The following is a 19,739-nucleotide window of genomic DNA, read 5'->3' on the forward strand; positions in this document are numbered from 1 at the left end:
GTATAGTTTTTGAGGTATGTTATAATAACCCTATTTTTTGTAACTAATACTTATATACTTATAAAAGTAAAAAAAAGGAAAGGGTCATAATGGCCAAATTAAGCGTAACATTGTTTTTTAAGTCACAATCTGGTTGAAAGTTAAGTTTTGTTCAAAGGTGATAATTTTGTGGCATGTTTTGTCCATTAATCTGATGTGACACAAAAACCACATATTGTCCCTAAATCATCAATAATTACTTTAGTATGTTGTATACATGATTACAAAATTGTTACTTGCCGTGAGATTTGTTGATTATATTTTAACTAAATGATACAACATGCTTGTAAAGAATGTGGATCGCAACTATATTGTTACTTGCCGTGAGATTTGTTCATTATTTATGCCCTCAACAATAGCTTTTTACCATCTAATCAATTAATTTTCTAGAATAAAAGGGACTTGCTATGAAGACAAAGTAGAAATCAAATATCTAATTTCGATGGATATGCATAGACTCTATATTATATACCCAATAGTGAAAAGAGTCAAATGGAATCACAACAATATTCTCTTTTAATTTCATCATATGAAGGACAAACCAAAATTTCATGCAAAAAATACTTGGAACTACAATGCAGAAACCACTATGGCCGGATCTATATCAAAACTAATAAATAAAATGTTATTCCAGCTTCAATTTAGTTTTAGCAAGCAACTATTATTGAACTAATAATGTTTAAAAACGTGCCATATGACCTCCAGAGAGTCAACTCCCAGGAATGAGAACCTGCAAAAGTAGTACCATGAAGTACATTAGCGACAACATAATGATGTATAAATTAATCTATAAACTGAATACACACAGTATTTTCTTTATATCAACATCATTCTGCATCTTCTTGGTTCTCTTCTTGTTGGACCTGAGGGCCTTTTACCACTGATAGCAAACAGATCTTTTTCAATCCCCTCTGGTGTGATCGAAACAGAGAATCTTTTCGGTTTTAGCTTACCACCTTCTTCTTGTAGAACCAGCTGCTTCTTTAGCTTGTTTTTTTAGCAACCCTATTTTTGTAACTATATTGTTTTTGTAGTCACTATTTAAGCCTTATATATTTATAAAAATATAAAAAGAAAACATGGTTGAAGGGTCATACTGGCCAATTCGACCTATACTCATGGTAACCCAATTCAACCCAAACTTATTTTGACCTGGAATCCACCTGTCTTGCCCACAATAGAAACTGTCCCATGTATCAAGTTTGACCCATTCAGCCCAATACTATTGTTTTATGGTCACAATTTACGCCTTAATTGGTTATGAAAATGAAAACAAAACATAGTTAAAGGTCAAACTTGAGTGTTTCGGCCCATACTAATGATGACCTCGTTCAACGCATACCTGGTTTGACCCGTTACCTGATCAAGGAGGGTTCTATGTGATCCTCTTGTTTTTGGTCACACGGGTCTTTCTTATTTAGACTCACAACAATAGAAGTTTGGAATAATATTTGACCAAAAAATTGCCACGAAATGTCAGAATATTAACAATATGGAGTGACAACTAAATAGTGTTTAATTCCAATAAAATGATGATATGTCAAACCTGAGAACAACCATAAATGTGTACCTACTTGTAGCAGTCATGTGGAAGACCGGTGAGTATTTTGACACCGTCACTGGCGTTCGTCTCACATCCACACGCAACGAACATCTCAATAGCCTCAGGTATTAAAACTATCATATTCTTCAAAATAGGAAAAATTAAGTTATCCCATCCATTCAAAGCAATAAAATTGATAATTAAAACTGAATCTAACAGAGGTAATCACTAATTATTCTTTTATTTCATTTCACCAACAAAAAAATTTAATGGATGATAATGTTCATGAATATAACTCATAATATGCCACTCATTTATATCAGTTGTATTCACAATGTATTTTGTGGGTTCCGTCTTCGTTTTCTATTTGTATCAAGTAAGTAGGACCCAAATTATCTTAATCAATAGAAAATCGGTCATGCCATTATACCACTGATCGGAGTGTCGCGCTCCGGTCAAAGATAATATTTATAAGCCCAAATTACCCTTAACAATGTGATAGTGGTAGTAAGGGGTCGAACCACCAAGAGTATGTGGTTTGTGTATGGATTCGAATGAATTAAAATAATTGTCACAATTTATGAAGCTTGCTAAAGTGTTTTTGTATTTTCGTTTAATGGAGAAATATGATTTTTAACTAAATGAATTGATGCGAATGGTTAACAACTACTAATTAACAATTGCAAGAAAATTGGTTACTAGAACAATAATAATAAAAAGGAATCACGCCCGGTTTTGGTAATTGCTAACCTAGGGTTTCTACAAGTTTTAGATTCAACTCAAATGCATTCGATTAACGGATTTAGTGTACCGTGACTTAGGTGCTACTAGCTATCAACGTCCCGAAGAACGGACAAAAAGACACTTTGTAATCAACACAAGTAAATCCTAACAACGATAATGCACAATTACATATCACCATTTCGCAAAGTCATAACTTTTAACATCGCTCGACAATTCACGAATTCGCAACAAATGTAACTCTATTATCAAGAGTTTCAAAAATCAAATACAAATTGTCACTAAGTTGAAACAAGAACAATTCGAAACCCTAAAATTAACAACTACCTACACCGGGGTGAAACCGAGATGATTAGCCGCTCATGGTCGATGCAACTTGATCACCGGATGTTTGGAATGCGGATGGAGTCATCTTGAAGCTTGTAGGATGAAGGATTGGTGAATGATGAAGGTTTGGTTATGGATGATGATGAATGGATGGCTGAATGGATTGATGGTTAGGGTTTGGAATCAAGATTGTGATATGGTTCTTGATCTTGATTCGGATGATTGATGTTGTAGAGAGTTGAAAGGTAGGTGAATGATTGATGGTAATGGCTCCAAGAACAAGTTCAAACTCCAAGAATTGTGTAACTCCCGTATTGAATGCCCCCCAAGACCCATGGAAATCGATTTTCACCCCAAAAACACAAAATTTCCCGTTCCAGTTTTCTGCTGCCCGTCGCCGACGGGCATGACCCCGTCGCCGACGGGTTCGTCTGGTGAAGTTCTTCTCCGACGGCTTGATTAGCTGGATACGGGTGTTTCTGGCCGACGGGTGTTTCTAGAGCCCGTCCAGGACGGCCCTAGACCCGTCGGCGACGGCCTCTTGAAACCCAATTCTCATTTTTTCACTCCTCGCACTCCCGGTTGATCCGTAACGCATCCCGGTGCTCCGGTTTTCGACCCGGTGACTCGTAAAGCTCCCGAAAAGCTCCTTAAACTTTATCAAACCTGCAAAACACATATTTGATTAAAAGTAGGCCATTCAAGATTAAAACTCATATAAAAACATAAAGTTATACGATTACGAGCACCGGTTTTCAACCACGTATCACATCCCCACACTTGTCTTTTGCTTGTCCTCAAGTAAATCTGTTTTTCACTTTCGCGTGGGTCGAACAACGAATATACATCCCATCCCCGAGACAAAGGTTAAGGTCTATTGTCATACAAAAGTTCACATTCTTTACATTCTCCACATATTTACCGATAAAGTGAACAATCACATATAACAATGGTTATCCAAGATTAACCCGCCCGTGTAACACCTCGAAATTTTGTGTCCAATAATGTATTGACACGTGTCTTGAGTTTACACGTGGCATTTAATATTGAATAAAGGACTAAAGTTGACAAACTTTGAAAGTATGTAAATTCGAGGGTTATAAATGTCAACCAAGGGTAAGTATACTGTATTGTAACCCTAAACGATGCTCGTACCTTCAAACGAATAAATCATGGATCGTACGGAAGCGAAACGCGGAAGAAAGTGAGAGATTACAAACTACAGGGGGTTAACTGTGTCAACATGTTTAATTATACCTCTGAGTGACCCTTTGATGTACCCGAGGCTTTGTAACAGTAAAATACGCTCACTAGAATGTACTATATAAATTCCGCGAAGTTCTGTTTTAAAACGAGAAAGTTATGATCAAATTCGTATGAGAGGGGTTAAAAGCGTCAACAATGAAAGTTAAGGCTTTCCAGATAATTAAAAAACTAACAGGGGGCTTAACAATGCGGGTAAACAACACGAGGCCCTTAGTTGTAAATAATCGAGGGCCAAATCGCAAAGTTACCCCTTCAAACCCGAAAGGTCAGGTTATTAATTACCAAAGATTTGGTTATTAATTACAAAGATTTTGGCAATGATTATAAAAGATTTAGAAATCTTGAAAATTTAACCTAACGCGGGCCGCGTAAAAGATATGGTCAAGTTGATGCGGGCCGCGAGCCTTCTGCATATACGCGTTCTGTCTTATAAACCCATGCGACCCGCGAACAAGTTACATGATCCTTTCATGCGGGCCGCGTAAACCGTCCAGATGCAGAAAGTTTGGACTAACTTGCTTTTTGAGCTAGTGAACGGCCAAATGTGCAATAAATGAGGCATGGGTGCCCTCTACTTGCCTCCTAGCACTCAGGGCCACCTGCTGAACATCCATGATGCTTGGTAGGCTGAGTTGTGATGATCCCATGCCAAGTTTTGCACTATAAATAGGCCTATTGTGTGCATAAGTTCACCACACCTCAAAACACATTCTCTTGATCACCTCTGGAGCTTCCAAGCTTTATTCTATCATCCTAAATCGTGCTCAAGCTTCTGTAAGTTGTTTAAATCCTTTGTGGTTTAGTTTTACTTAGTTAAATAGCTAAAAATCAAACCGTCGTAACTACGGTTTGACTTCGAGATAAGTCCTTAATGGCTCAGTCATATCTCGGATCAAAAGTAGTTATAAGTTGGTATTTGTATGGGTAATAAACCCCTAAAAGGGTTCCCTCTGATCACCACTCTAACTAGTTCAAATGTCGAGTCAAACGTATACTTAAAACGTCAACAGAAAGCCATTTTTGCGATTCTTGCATAATCTGTAATATAGATGTTATGAAACCTGTTTGAACACTTATAAAACATGATATTAAGTATATAAACTTGTCTAAGCTCGTTTGATTCGGCCATTTGCTATATTGACCCGGTTCGGAGCCGAATGTCGCAAAAGTTTGACTTTTGCTTTGACTTCAGTTCTGACCCGTTTTAGTGCAATGTAGATATGCCTTAGGACTCTCTTAGGACCAGGTCACGTGATGGTATCACCCTCTGTGACCGGTTCGTTGTTTGTCCGAGTCTTTTACGCATTTCCGTTAATTGCTTAAAAGTTGACCGTAACGCCCTTTTCAAAATAAAACGAGTATTTCGGACGCGTGAAGGGACCATAACCTTGCTTACTAAATTCTAAGCATGTCCTTAAAGTTTGACGCCAATCCGAGGTCTAGAATAGGAGTTATGCTAAATAGCGCAAATAAAAGAAACTTTTGTAATAAACGGCGCGATTAGCATAACGCCTACCTAAACTAAGATTTCGTCACCAAACCTTTTACTCACTGTTGTAAAATAATATTTTGGGATTTTTAAAGATTTTTAATCAATTTTAACCTGCTCATAACCTGCGGTTATGGCTACGGTTCGGTAAATACCGAATATGCCCTTTTCGGCCAAAACTTGAGTTCTACAAGGTCTTTTGACCCGATTCCAGTTGCTACTGATTTTAAATAATAAATAAAGTATTTCAAACTTTATAAACTGATCGGGAAACTCAGATTTCCTATAGAACTCAGAAATCTATTTTATAATCTTTAAAAAGACCGAAATACCCCTTCGGGGCATAAAATGAACTTAAACTCGTTACGGGCATCACGGAAGGTATCCTACTGATATCACAACCTCTTTAAGGCATATTGACTTAGGAAACAAGTGTAGGACTCTTACGGTTACCCGTTGCGCCTTTTGCGCGCACGGTTCGGCTTATGTAACCAGTTTACATAAATTAGCCAATACGGGTCAAACCATATTATTTTGACCCCAAAATCCAGAGTGTGAATATTAAACCCATATAAAACAAGTCTTCGAACTTGTTGGGTCAGAATCACATTCCATTCCCGGTTTTCGCCTTTCACGCGATTAAACCGTATCTATCCCTTGAAACTGACCGGTCTAGGCTACGGCTAATATAAAGACCCGTTAGGATTCTAATAGGTTATTTTAAAACCTTCGTTCCAGAATAGGAGCCCCAGTAAAAGATATCTGTGATTTAATCAATTAAGGACAATATTTGCAAAGGTAAATACTTTTAACTTATTTTCCGTATTACGGGCTTGGGTTACGGTATATATAAAATACCGCTTGATTGAGCATCAAATCTTCCATCGCTTAGGTGGTTAATTGAATAATTTGATCGGCTCATTTAAACAGTCTTGTTACTTAAAAGCCTTTGGGGGGTTAATGACCATGTCCTGGATATCCTAGGCATCATTTTACGAAATGGCCACGACCTCGACACTCGGGTGTAGGCGTACACCCGGTATTATGTCTATATTATTAAAAGACGTAACCGTTGGTTTACCCACCGCGGTTTTACGCAATGTGGTGTGTCTATTGATCTTTAACCCGGACTAGATCTGGGCTACTGAACGCAAAGAAGGAACATGTAATTCGTTCACAAGATTATAATATTAAATAATTCTCCCAAGTTATAAAAGAGTTTGTGCCTTGTGCATTCAAATCAATTTTTAATAAACATTTTTCAAAAGTGTCGGTTGAATGTATTTACCAGTGTAAACTGACGTATTTTCCCAAAAAGATTAAGTGCAGGTACTACACGTAATCGGCTGGCAATAGCTCCTTAGCATCTTAAGAAGTCTCGCAAGCTTTGATGCCTTGTCTGTTGAACAATATTTTTATTATTATTTTGATCCCCTGTGGATACCATTCGACTATTGTGATACATTCGATATTACAATCAAAGGTTGAATTATATTTATCTTTATGCTTCCGCTGTGCATTCATATAGTTGTGTGGTTTGACTATATTGTTGCCAACTACGTCACGGTAATCCCCCATCGGGCCCACCGGTGATACACGTGGAAATCGGGGTGTGACAGCCCGTAAAACTAACAAGTCATGCATATCCCTCACAATGTTCTCTCCACTCGGCTTAACATTTGGCTAATATGTATAATGTATTAGCACTACAATCAGCTAATCGCTCGAAACCGGTAGAACACGTACCCGCATAGGCTTGCAACTCAATCATTCTCCACCACCGATCACCAATACTAAGCACAAGTCAAAAGGTCTTTGAAGGGTTGTAACGGGGCTAGGCTAAGGGTAGGGAATAGGATATTTTAAAGTGGCTAAGGTGATGAAAAATTTGATTTATATTATAAACCACTAAACTAAACAAAACTAAGTATACACGTCAACTATGAGGCAACAACTTTTGCCTTTTATTCAACAATTACTAGCACATCTTTTTGCGTTTTTCTCAATGCATTTTCATCTTTTTTGCAACATTTTCTGAAATTTTTTTTTTGAATCACAACTATACAAACATAAGTTCCTAAAATCGAATTTTCATCACACGGGGCTAAAAGGAAAAGGCTTATGGTCATGGGCTAAGTGGGTTGTCAAACGAAAGGTTTAGGCTCAAAGTTGGCTACTAAGGGATAATTTTTGGGTAAGGATATAAAAATGGTGTAAAAGGAAAAGGTTTACCTAATGCCTTAATCATTCTCGTGCTTGTATTCGGTCTATGGTCTCGAACGTATCAAAAGTTGCAAGTTCTACAATACGCGACTAATGGTCCACTCAACAAAGAAACACGTAAATGCAACTCTATGATATAAAAGTGTCTCAAACCTCACGTATAAGGGTATGATATGTGATATGCATGATATACTAGTTTCTTAGGCGGATTATTCCCAAATAACCACCCGCTAAATACCCGTCATGCTATTAATTTGAACTTGACCATGACAAAAGACCAAATGGGTTGTGCCATCCCTCATTGACTTGGTCACTTGTGCTTTTAAGATTGCTTTTGAAACAAGACATTTTTGAAAATTTTTTGAAATTTCCCCCATCCCCACACTTGAGGCAAACATTGTCCTCAATGTGTAGTGTTTAAATGCATGGGTCAAAATCGAAAATTTTTACTACTCCCCCATCCCCACACTTGAAGTACATATTGTCCTCAATGTGTAAGAACTAGAGTTTTTAAAAATGCACAAGGGATGTGACACGACTAACCTTCCCAACTTTTCACCACGGAAATTAAAATACACATTACAATCCACTTATTCCTAACTAACAATCAAAGTAAAAAGAAACACATGCACCTGATTTTTATCGCTTGATGCTCATATCCTTCGTCTCTTCATAAAAATGGTTGTCCCGCGAACATGTTGTACCTACAAATTCTTGTATCTTTGTAACCCGTTTAGAGTGCCCGGACTTCACACAATTAAGAAAGGTTAGTATGAAACGAGAACGGTTAACATCAAAACACGCAATCAATTAAGTAATTGTACATAACTTTACACCAAACGTTACCGGTCCTTTTCATTCGACCTCATAAACCGGAAAGCTTGCCACGAAGCTTACCGATTCTTTGTTTTCGTCTACCTTTTCGTTACCGTCGAGAAACGGTTTTAGCCGATGACCATTTACCGTTTTCCGTACCCCGTCGTTCGGGTCCTCGATAGTAACATCACCCAATTGCCCGACCCGGGTGACAACATAGGGTCCCATCCATTTGCTTCAGAGCTTTCCGGGAAAGAACTTGAGCTTCGAATTGTAGAGCCACACCTTTTGACCCACTTCAAACTCTTTCTTCCTCAACTTGGCATCATGCGCTCTTTTCATCCCATCCTTATACTTGGACGCGCATTCATATGCCATCTCCCTTAGCTCCAACTCGCATAACTTGAGTTTCCATTCCTTACCTGCATCATCATATTGCACATTAACCTCTTTAATAGCCCATAACGATTTGTGCACAAGTTCAACCGGTAAATGACAGTTTTTACCGTAAACCAACCGGTAAGGTGTAGTGCCTATGGGTGTCTTATGTGCCGTCCGGTAGGCCCATAAAGCATCGTTCAACTTAATTGACCAATCCCTACGGTCTGCCCGCACAGTCTTTTGCAAAATCTCTTTGATTTGCCTATTTGACACCTCAACTTGCCCGCTTGTTTGCGGGTGATAGGGAGTGGCAATCCTATGGTCAACACCAAACCGCTTTAGAAGTTTCCCAAACCGAAAATTTTTAAAATGGGATCCTCCATCACTTATGATGACACGAGGAATCCCAAACCTTGAGAAAATATTGGTTTGGACAAAATTACACACTACGGAATGGTCGTTTGTCTTGGTGGCTATTGCTTCGACCCATTTTGACACATAGTCAACGGCAACCAAGATATACAAATTGCCATAGGAATTGGGGAATGGGCCCATGAAATCAATACCCCATACATCGAAAACACATCGACTATAAGGATTGGCTGCATGGGCATCTCATCCCTTTTTGAGATACCCCCTAATTTTTGACACTCTATGCAATTTTTGGCAAACTCATTTGCATCTTTGAAAATGGTCGGCCAATAAAGGCCACTATTCAACACTTTGTGACCCGTTTTGTGACCACTAAAGTGACCACCACATGCAAACGAGTGTAGATGCTGCAACACGCTTGGAATCTCTTCGTCATCAATGCATCTTCTTATAACTTGATCCGCACACTCCTTCCACAAATGCGGTTCTTCCAACCGATAGTATTTGGTTTGGGACATGAAGTGTTACCTTTTCCGTCTATCCCAATGTTCCGGCATATCAACTGTAACAAGATAATTGACAATGTTAGCATACCATGGCAATTTATCTAATTTCATTATATGCTCATCGGGGAAAGACTCATTGATTTCTAAGGCCTTCGGATCCTCTTCAACCATCAATCGGGACAAGTGGTCCGCTACCACATTCTCAATACCCTTCTTGTCCCGTATCTCCAAATCAAACTCTTGGAGCAACAACACCCATCGGATTAACCTCGGCTTCGCATCTTTCTTCTCCGTGAGGTACCTAACTGCAGTGTGATCCGAGTAAATAATCACTTTACTACCCCATATGTAAGACCGAAATTTATCCAATGCATATACCACCGCAAGTAGCTCTTTTTCAGTGGTTGTGTAATTCAATTGCGCATCCGAAAGAGTCTTACTTGCGTAGTATATGGCAACGGGTTTCTTGTCAACCCGTTGTCCCAACACGGCCCCCACCGCATAATCACTTGCATCGCACATTATTTCAAAAGGTAAAGACCAATTTGGCGATTGCAAGATTGGGGCCTCCACTAACTTCTCTTTCAAATTGTTAAAAGCATTTTGGCAATTTTCATTGAAATCAAACGGTTGGTCTTTTAACAACAAATTACATAAAGGCTTTGTTATATCACTAAAACCCTTAATAAACCGCCTATAAAACCCCGCATGACCTAAAAACGACCTAACACCTTTAACAGTCGTGGGATACGGTAAAGTAGATATAACTTGTACCTTAGCACAATCAACCTCTATCCCACGACTTGACACCACATGTCCCAACACAATTCCCTCTTGAACCATAAAATGGCTCTTTTCCCGACTTAGGACCAAACTAGTCTCAACACATCGTTTTAACACTTTATCTAGTTGGTCCAAGCAAGTCTCAAAAGATGATCCAAAAATTGAGAAATCATCCATGAAGATTTCTAAAGACTTTCCCACCATATCGGAGAAGATACTCATCATGCACCTTTGGAAGGTGGCGGGAGCATTACATAATCCAAACGGCATTCGCCTAAATGCGAATGTACCATAAGGACATGTAAACGTAGTCTTTGATTGATCTTCCGGATGGATGGCAATTTGGTTATAACCGGAATAACCATCTAAGAAGCAATAGAATTTTTGCCCCGACAATTTCTCAACTATTTGATCTATGAACGGTAAAGGAAAATGATCTTTGGAAGTTGCGGTATTCAACTTCCTATAATCAATACAAATTCGCCACCCGGTTAACGGCCGGGTGGCTACCTCTTCACCTGCGTCATTTTTGACGACTTGTATACCAGCTTTCTTGGGAACCGTCTGTGTTGGGCTCACCAATTGGCTGTCCGAGATTGGGTAAATGATACCCGCATCAAGCCACTTCAACACTTCTTTCTTCACGACCTCCCGCGTGTTCGGATTTAACCGCGTTTGTGCATCTCGAACGGGAGTCACATTCTCTTCCGTGATGATTATGTGCATCACCACCGAGGGACTAATACCCTTCAAATCCGCAATGGTCCATCCAATCGCCGATCGATTGATGACCAATACCTCCATCAACTTTTTCTCTTGCTCTACGGTTAAATTTGATGCAATAATAACCGGGAGGGTATTGCCTTCTCCAACATAAGCATACTTGAGATGCTTTGGCAATGCTTTCAACTCAACTTCCGAAGGCTCTACTAATGACGGCTTCAATTTAGTGTCAATGCTCTCCGGTAAGCTTTCAACTTGGTGCGTCCATGTCGGTTTTCCTTCTCTAACCGCAAGCACCTCCAAACTCCTTACTTCCTCGTCCATGCTTTGCTCCACCTCCACCTGTGACCTATCAAACATATAACAATCCTCCATTGTGTTTTCCCCATAAACGACTATGTCGCAAAGAGGTATACACGTGTCAACAATGTCTACCATATAGCATTCATCATCAACTGGAGGGCTCATAAGTCCGGAAAAAACATGCAACCTCAACCTTCGGTTTCCAAATGTCATGTCAACCGTTCCTGTTCTGCAGTCAATTTGAGCATTTGCAGTTGCTAAGAACGGTCGACCCAAAATCACCGTAGGTTGTTTGGTTGGGTCCTTGGCCACATAATCAAGTACCAAAAAGTCCACCGGATAGTAAAAATCCTCGATTTTCACTATCACATACGAAACAATTCCACGGGGTAGTTTGGGTGTCAAATCGGCTAACACCACGGTGGTGTTTGACGATTGAAGTGGACCAAACTCGTATTGGTCATACAAACTACCCGGTAGAATGCTTACGCTAGCACCAAGATCTAGAAGTGCCCGGTTGATTTTAAAATCGCCTACTTGAATTGAAATGATAGGCGCACCCGGATCTTGGAGCTTAGGTGGAAGTGCACCCGAAAGAATCGAACTCACGTTTTCGGTTAAATCTAATTTTTTTTGGAAATTTGTGAGTGCGTTTTTGGGTACACAAATCTTTCAAGTACTTAGCATACGACGGTACTTGTTTAATTGCATCCAAAAGAGGTAAGTTAATTTTGACTTGTTTGAAAATTTTCAACAACTCTTCTTGTTGCGGACCTCTTTTGTTTACAACCTTTTTCATGGGTCCCTTCAATGCTTCGGGATAAGGGGCGGTATTAGCCTCCACACCCTTTTCCTTAGCCTTGGGGCGGGGATGGTCGCAACGGGAGTAACATTATTCTTTTTCAAATCATTTTTATTTTGACCCGTTTGACCATCCTCAAGCTCATCATCACTAGCATCTTCCACCACCCCTTCAACAAATTGGGGTGGTGGTGTTTTGACACCATTATCAACAACTCGACCACTACGTAAAGTAATTTTATTAATTGGTATCTCACGTGTGTTCCTTGAACTTGACCCTTGATGTTTAGGGTTTATCGTGGTGTCACTTGGAAGCTTCCCCATGCTTCCCTTTATCTGGGCCACTTCTTCCGCTAGTTGGCCCACTTGTTTCGCCAATGCCTCATGTGCTTTATCTAGAATCTCGTTTATCTTCTTCATCTCTTTGACATCATTGTGAGTCTCTTTTATGTTGCTTTGAGATTCCTTTTGCATGTTCAGCAAGGCATCCATCTTGGCACTCAAGTCATCGCCCCTGGTTTGATTGTTCGACCCGCTTCCGTTACCGCCTTGATTATTATAATTCTTTTGATACCCACCTTGGTACGCTTGGTTGTAATTTCGTTGATAACCTCCTTGGTTACCACCTTGACGGTTTTGATATGATGATCCGCTTTGACCTCCTTGATTACCCGATTGGAAATTCGGGTTCATTTGATTTGAAGCATTACCATATCGGAAGTTAGGGTGATTTCTCAAACCCGGATGGTAAGTGTTGGAGTTCATGTCATATTGCTTCCTATCTCCATACACCTGATTGACTTCTTCCGTGTAGTTACTCGGCCCCGATGGACATTGTTCCACTCTATGCCCAATATCACCACACTCCTCACACACATCAAATTGGACCGCATTAACCTCCTTCTTCTTCATTCGAGCCATTTCCCGCTCTAGAGTAGAAATCCGATCTTTAGAGTCAAGATCGGGAAGTGATCGGGAAACGGGGTGTTTTTTAGCTCTATCGGCCGACTCTTTCTCTTTTGACCGCTTACTCATCCGCTCTAAAAACTCCCAATCATCGTCTTCGTGATTGCTCAAAAGAGTCCCATTACTTGTCGACTCGAGACGATTCCATGTTGTATCATATAAACCCCGTACAAAGCACTTGACCAATTCCCACTTTTCAATTTGATGATGTGGGCATCTTCGCATCATTTCCTTGAATCGAGTGAACGCCTCATGCAGTGGCTCACTCGATAATTGGCGAAAAGACCTAATTTCATCACGAGCATCATCGGTCTTTGCCATAGAATAATATTCATCGAGAAACGCTTGTTGCATCTCTCCCCATGTGCGGATGCTATTGGCCGGGAGGGTAAGGAACCATTGCTTCGCTTTGTCTTTCAATGAGAATTGGAATAAGCGAAGTTTGACCTCTTCTAGCGCAAAGTTGTGCCCCCCAATAGTGCTACAAATAGAAGAAAATTCCGCCAAATGTGTGTACGGCTCATCGTTGGATCTCCCGTTGAAATGGGAAAGTATGTTGATGTAATGAGGTTTACAATCAAACATCCTTCGCTCACAAACTATCGGTGAATCATTTTCAGTAAAAATGGGCCTGAAACGGTTATTCACTCCCCGTTGAGGTTGTTGGCGACGATAAGGACCGTTAACTTCTTGATCATCATTTCTCCGGTTATCTCTTCTTTCGTCCCTTCTCTCATTCCTTCTTTCATCTCGTCGCTCATCTCTTCTCTCACCCCTTACTTGATTCCCACCTTGATTACCTCTTTGATTTCCACCTCCCACGAAACGAGGAATCCGGTTGGGGTTTCCATTATTATTGTTATTGTAATACCCTTCATTTCGATTCCGTTGATTGTTGTTTCGTGGTTGGCGGTTATTCCCGTAACCGTCATTCCTTCTATTCCCATAGACATACTCTTCATCCCCAACGTAGTTGGCATTTTGATAGCCAAACTCTTCATCTTCATATTCCCTTGCGTTGTAGACATTACCCCTATTAATGTATCCCCAATCTTCATCATCGTTCACTCGATCATCATAATAACCCCCATCATCCGAGTCTTCTGTATGAATGCTTACATGTTCCGGCGATTGATAACCGGGAACACTATAAGGTCCATCATCGGGGATTGCATTCCTCAAGTCGTCGATATTGAAAAATGGGTCTTCATCCGCGGGATTGCCGCGATCACGATTACCTCTACGATCGGAATTGACATTCCGATCATCAAGGTTGATGGGTAACGACGCTTGTCGATGAAGGGTTTGTTGTTGGGGTGTTCGTTGGGTGTTATTGGGATTTTGGTTTCGGAAAGGTGGAGTGTGTGGTCTAGCATTGGTGTTACCACCCGGTTGTTCTTGAGGTATAGGTTGGACGTTTTGGGCAGGATAAAATGTTCCTCGAGATTGGAATTGATTTGGGTTGAGGTTTTGGTTGGAGTTGAAGTTTTGATTGGAGTTGTGGTTCGCCATTGAATCGGTTTCAATGGTCGGTGTGAGTGGTGGTGTTTGGTTGGTTTGATTAGAAGCAAGAGTTGCTTCTAACCGGCTTGCTAGATTCCTTCTTGCGAGTCTTTCGATTTCCGGTTCGTAGACTAAAGGTGAAGTCCTCCCGGAGTTCCGCGTATGCATGCACTACCTGTAACCTGCACAAGTAACACACCTCGCGTAACAAGGAAAAAGTCAAGTACAAAAAGAAAGCTAAACAAATTAAACAGATAATCACGTAAATTCAAACAATATCCAAACACAAAGCGCACGCACTCACCGGCAACGGCGCCAAAATTTGATCGGAGTGTCGCGCTCCAGTCAAAGATAATATTTATAAGCCCAAATTACCCTTAACAATGTGTTAGTGGTAGTAAGGGGTCGAACCACGAAGAGTATGTGGTTTGTGTATGGATTCGAATGAATTAAAATAATTGTCACAATTTATGAAGCTTGCTAAAGTGTTTTTGTATTTTCGTTTAATGGAGAAATATGATTTTCAACTAAATGAATTGATGCGAATGGTTAACAACTACTAATTAACAATTGCAAGAAAATTGGTTACTAGAACAATAATAATAAAAAGGAATCACGCCCGGTTTCGGTAATTGCTAACCTAGGGTTTCTACAAGTTTTAGATTCAACTCAAATGCATTCGATTAATGGATTTAGTGTACCGTGACTTAGGTGCTACTAGCTATCAACGTCCCGAAGAACGGACAAAAAGACACTTTGTAATCAACACAAGTAAATCCTAACAACGATAATGCACAATTACATATCACCATTTCGCAAAGTCATAACTTTTAACATCGCACGACAATTCACGAATTCGCAACAAATGTAACACTATTATCAAGAGTTTCAAAAATCAAATAACAAATTGTCACTAAGTTGAAACAAGAACAATTCGAAACCCTAAAATTAACAACTACCTACACCGGGGTGAAACCGAGATGATTAGCCGCTCATGGTCGATGCAACTTGATCACCGGATGTTTGGAATGCGGATGGAGTCATCTTGAAGCTTGTAGGATGAAGGATTGGTGAATGATGAAGGTTTGGTTATGGATGATGATGAATGGATGGATGAATGGAATGATGGTTAGGGTTTGGAATCAAGATTGTGATATGGTTCTTGATCTTGATTCAGATGATTGATGTTGTAGAGAGTTGAATGGTAGGTGAATAATTGATGGTAATGGCTCCAAGAACAAGTTCAAACTCCAAGAATTGTGTAACTCCCGTATTGAATGCCCCCCAAGACCCATGGAAATCGATTTTCACCCCAAAAACACAAAATTTCCGGTTCCAGTTTTCTGCTGCCTGTCGCCGACGGGCATGACCCCGTCGCCGACGGGTTCGTCTAGTGAAGTTCTTCTCCGACGGCTTGATTAGCTGGATACGGGTGTTTCTAGAGCCCGTCCGGGACGGCCCAAGACCCGTCGGCGACGGCCTCTTGAAACCCAATTCTCATTTTTTCACTCCTCGCACTCCCGGTTGATCCGTAACGCGTCCCGGTGCTCCGGTTTTCGACCCGGTGACTCGTAAAGCTCCCGAAATGCTCCTTAAACTTTATCAAACCTGCAAAACACATATTTGATTAAAAGTAGGCCATTCAAGATTAAAACTCATATAAAATCATAAAGTTATACGATTACGAGCACCGGTTTTCAACCACCACCATCTATAAAAACCAATGTGAAATTTTAAAAAATAAAACATGATAATTTGAACCGATTATAAAACATTCCCTTGTAAAACTGAATATGTGTAATGTTATGAACTAAATAAAGAAAGGTACCTGAAATAGATTAACCCTTCCAATAGCCTTTAATGCCTTCTTGCTTCCCTACAGATACAAAGGCCTGCCAAAACCAAACAAAGGTAATAAGTTGAACAATTGCAAGTCTCTTAATTCCATGATGTATTAAATGAAAAGAAATAATGAACCTGTAAGACACTCCAATAGCTTTCTTAGGCCATGAGTCTACAATCAAATCAAAGATATGAATATTATATTTATATTCCCCTGAAGATAAACAGAGTACCTATCCTATATATGCATTTCATACAAAAACAATCAAGTAAATAACAACACAACAACAATGTTACTAAATCAAACTTTTCTACCAAATCGACGAATTTAAAAAAATTACTGAACAAAAGCATGACAAAAAAGTTAAAAAATTTAATAAATAATCGCAAACATGTGATATATACTTACCAATGTGTAACGGCAAAGGTGGACTTGAAGTACGAAAGACTCGATCTTTCACATTTTAACCTTTTACATATTAGAGATTAAAAAAAATCGAATTGATCCATACATAAGTAAGTGAATCTTTAGTAATTTAAGGCCCTCCTTGTTTTCCTAAAGATCAAGAACACATACTTTTGTGAATTGATTGGAGAAGAATATTGATGTAGAGAGACGAAGAAGGGCTGCTATTGTTTATGAGAGAAAAGGTAAAACAAAATGGGATTTGGGCATCATAATGAGAAATCTTCTTTTTTAAGATTATTTTCATTGGAAAATCAAGGCCACCAAAACTTATACAATGGTGGGAACTAGAATAACTGAAATGAAAATTATAAAAAATCATTTTGTGTGCCCATCCTTGACTTTTCATGAATTTATGTCTTCTTGTTTGATACCAACTATCAAGAAATGCGTGTATATGTGTGTGTCTGAATATGTATGTATATATGTGTGTGCACATGCATGCCATACAACATATATCATAAAGCAAAATAAAAAAAAAGTAAAACAGTTTTACCAGCTATCAGAAGTTATGCAAGAATGTCAACAATCTTAGGAATATGTTCTAATGTATCCTTGCTGAAAAGCGGAAGTCCACGAATTGCTGCACCCGTATCATTATAAAACGAATAGCCAAAAAATGGTTAAACTATAAGAATATCAGCTGAAACAGATTCAAATAGTAGCAATCCAATACCAATCTAACATAAGAACATCATATAGCTTCTAAAAATAAACATAGTACTTCACTAAATGCTTTTTCCACTTCTCTTATCCCTAATGAAGCAGTGGTATAGTACTAATATAGGATTCAAACCTCAAGATGCTTGATATCATTTTTCGATTAATCAAAGTGGGTCAATATTGCCGTTTATAAGGAAATGTATCTAATGTAAATGTCATGAGAAATTGGTCATATTTAGTGTATAAATAAATTAGCAACCTTTTTCCACCTTGTGTAGAGTAGCGAGTAGAAAACAATAGTACCAGCTCCAAGCCTCAGGGTATGTGTTTTGAATCCATTTTCATCTGTCAAAAATATGAAAATTGGATATAAATAACATAAATGAGCATCATAATGTATACTTATTTTGATCTCATCACCCCAAAGTACAATCTTCCAAAAGAAGAATTTAATCGAAGTTTTAGAACTTTCACTTCATTAAAACATCATATTCAACAATTCTTCATATTTGGGGTCCAAATTCATTATCAGTAACCCTCCACACAAATTCACTCAAGCAGAAGCAAAATCTAATCAGATTACAGACAACGGGAAGTAAACCATGATTAAACATAAATTAAACATGAATCGTGAAAGAAAGTTAGGTTTAGAGCATTAAAGATCGAGAAATAAAAAAAGCCTCGCTCTTTATTTGACCCGTTTGAGATAATCGAAACCCAAGTTGGACCATTATAAGAAAAATAGTTTAGGAGTACCACTTCCATGTAAGTTGCACAGTTTACCTGAAGGTCCATCATGGCTTTGGCTTGGTACCTTTGTAGTGGCATTTCATATTGACGAATATTATGCATCATCTTTTTTACCTGGTTATCGAGGGCATTACAAATATAAAATATTCTCCATGTATTCATATATTAAATTGTAAAAGCTATGTAAATAGAATATGCGATGAGTACATAAAATATTAATACCTGAACATCGTGATTGACAAGAACCGGAGGAAGAAGACCACGTAAATAATCAGCATCTATCTCTTTCTTAGTGAAGGCCAAACCTTGCAATGTGGGTCCCGTAATAACGAATATCCGCTGTACAAATAGAGAGAATTATTCATAAGTTTTAAGTTAAATACAGGACTGTTGTCATGTTATACTAAAAAAGAAGTGATATATTGAATTCTTCGGCATGGTTAACACATCAAACTATGTTACCAGAAGCTTGTCAGATAAACTACCAGATCAAATTATATAACAGATCTAAACAAAACACTAACAATCAAACGTAAATTGTATATATCTAAATCGATCGAACAACTCTTGCAGTGCACACATATATCCATTCTGAAACCAAATTCAAATCTTTTCCACTATCTCTCAGTGCCACCACTCTTGTAACTTATTACTTATGACTTCTGACCATGGCGTTGTCTTCAACCCGCTTCCTGCTACATACTAGAAGATGAAAAAAAAATTAAACATTCCACACAAACAATCAAGAACACTGAAAAAAATAATAATTAGCCAGCAAAAAACCCTAATTCAATTGTTGAAGATCAATAAACTTATTTACAATCCAAATTCAAGTCAAACCCATATGCCCAATTATCAAAATCACATAAACCCTAAATTCATATTGCAAATCATCAACAGGAACCCTAAAATCTGAGTAATAGATAAATAACAGATTCGTACCTTAGTGTCGACGACATTTAACTATCAGAACCGAAAAGCAATTGAAGATGAAGAAACCCTAGGTCAGAACCAATGAAGATCAATTAAATCAACAACTAAAAGAAAAATCGAATGTTAAAGAATGATAAAATTATCATGGTTAATCGAAATAATTGTTGATCTAACCTTGATCTGAAGATCTTTGGGGAGCCGAACCTTGATGTTGAAGATAGTTGAGAGCCGATTTAGAGATGGAGAACAGAAACTTGTGATGGAAGAATAAAACCCTAGGAGGCGGAGATGTATGAATGAAGG

General features: G+C 38.8%; 1 long non-coding RNA gene across 2 annotated transcripts; it reads right to left on the bottom strand.

Annotated features, from left to right (window-relative positions):
- Positions 1-1,608: 1,608 nt before the first annotated feature.
- LOC110903464 lies at positions 1,609-17,819 on the bottom strand. 2 transcript variants are annotated; one of them, XR_002571969.2, is made up of 4 exons: positions 17,587-17,819; positions 16,760-16,796; positions 16,611-16,674; positions 1,609-1,726 (listed from the first exon to the last, which is right to left on the bottom strand). It is a non-coding gene; the product is annotated as an uncharacterized LOC110903464 (long non-coding RNA). The 2 variants fall into 2 exon arrangements; XR_004876442.1 differs by lacking the exon at positions 1,609-1,726 and having other exon boundaries at positions 16,493-16,674; positions 17,587-17,801.
- Between the last annotated feature and the right edge of the window lie 1,920 nt (positions 17,820-19,739).

Source organism: Helianthus annuus, chromosome 13 (genome assembly GCF_002127325.2).
Source record: "Helianthus annuus cultivar XRQ/B chromosome 13, HanXRQr2.0-SUNRISE, whole genome shotgun sequence".
Classification (NCBI taxonomy): Eukaryota; Viridiplantae; Streptophyta; class Magnoliopsida; order Asterales; family Asteraceae; genus Helianthus; species Helianthus annuus.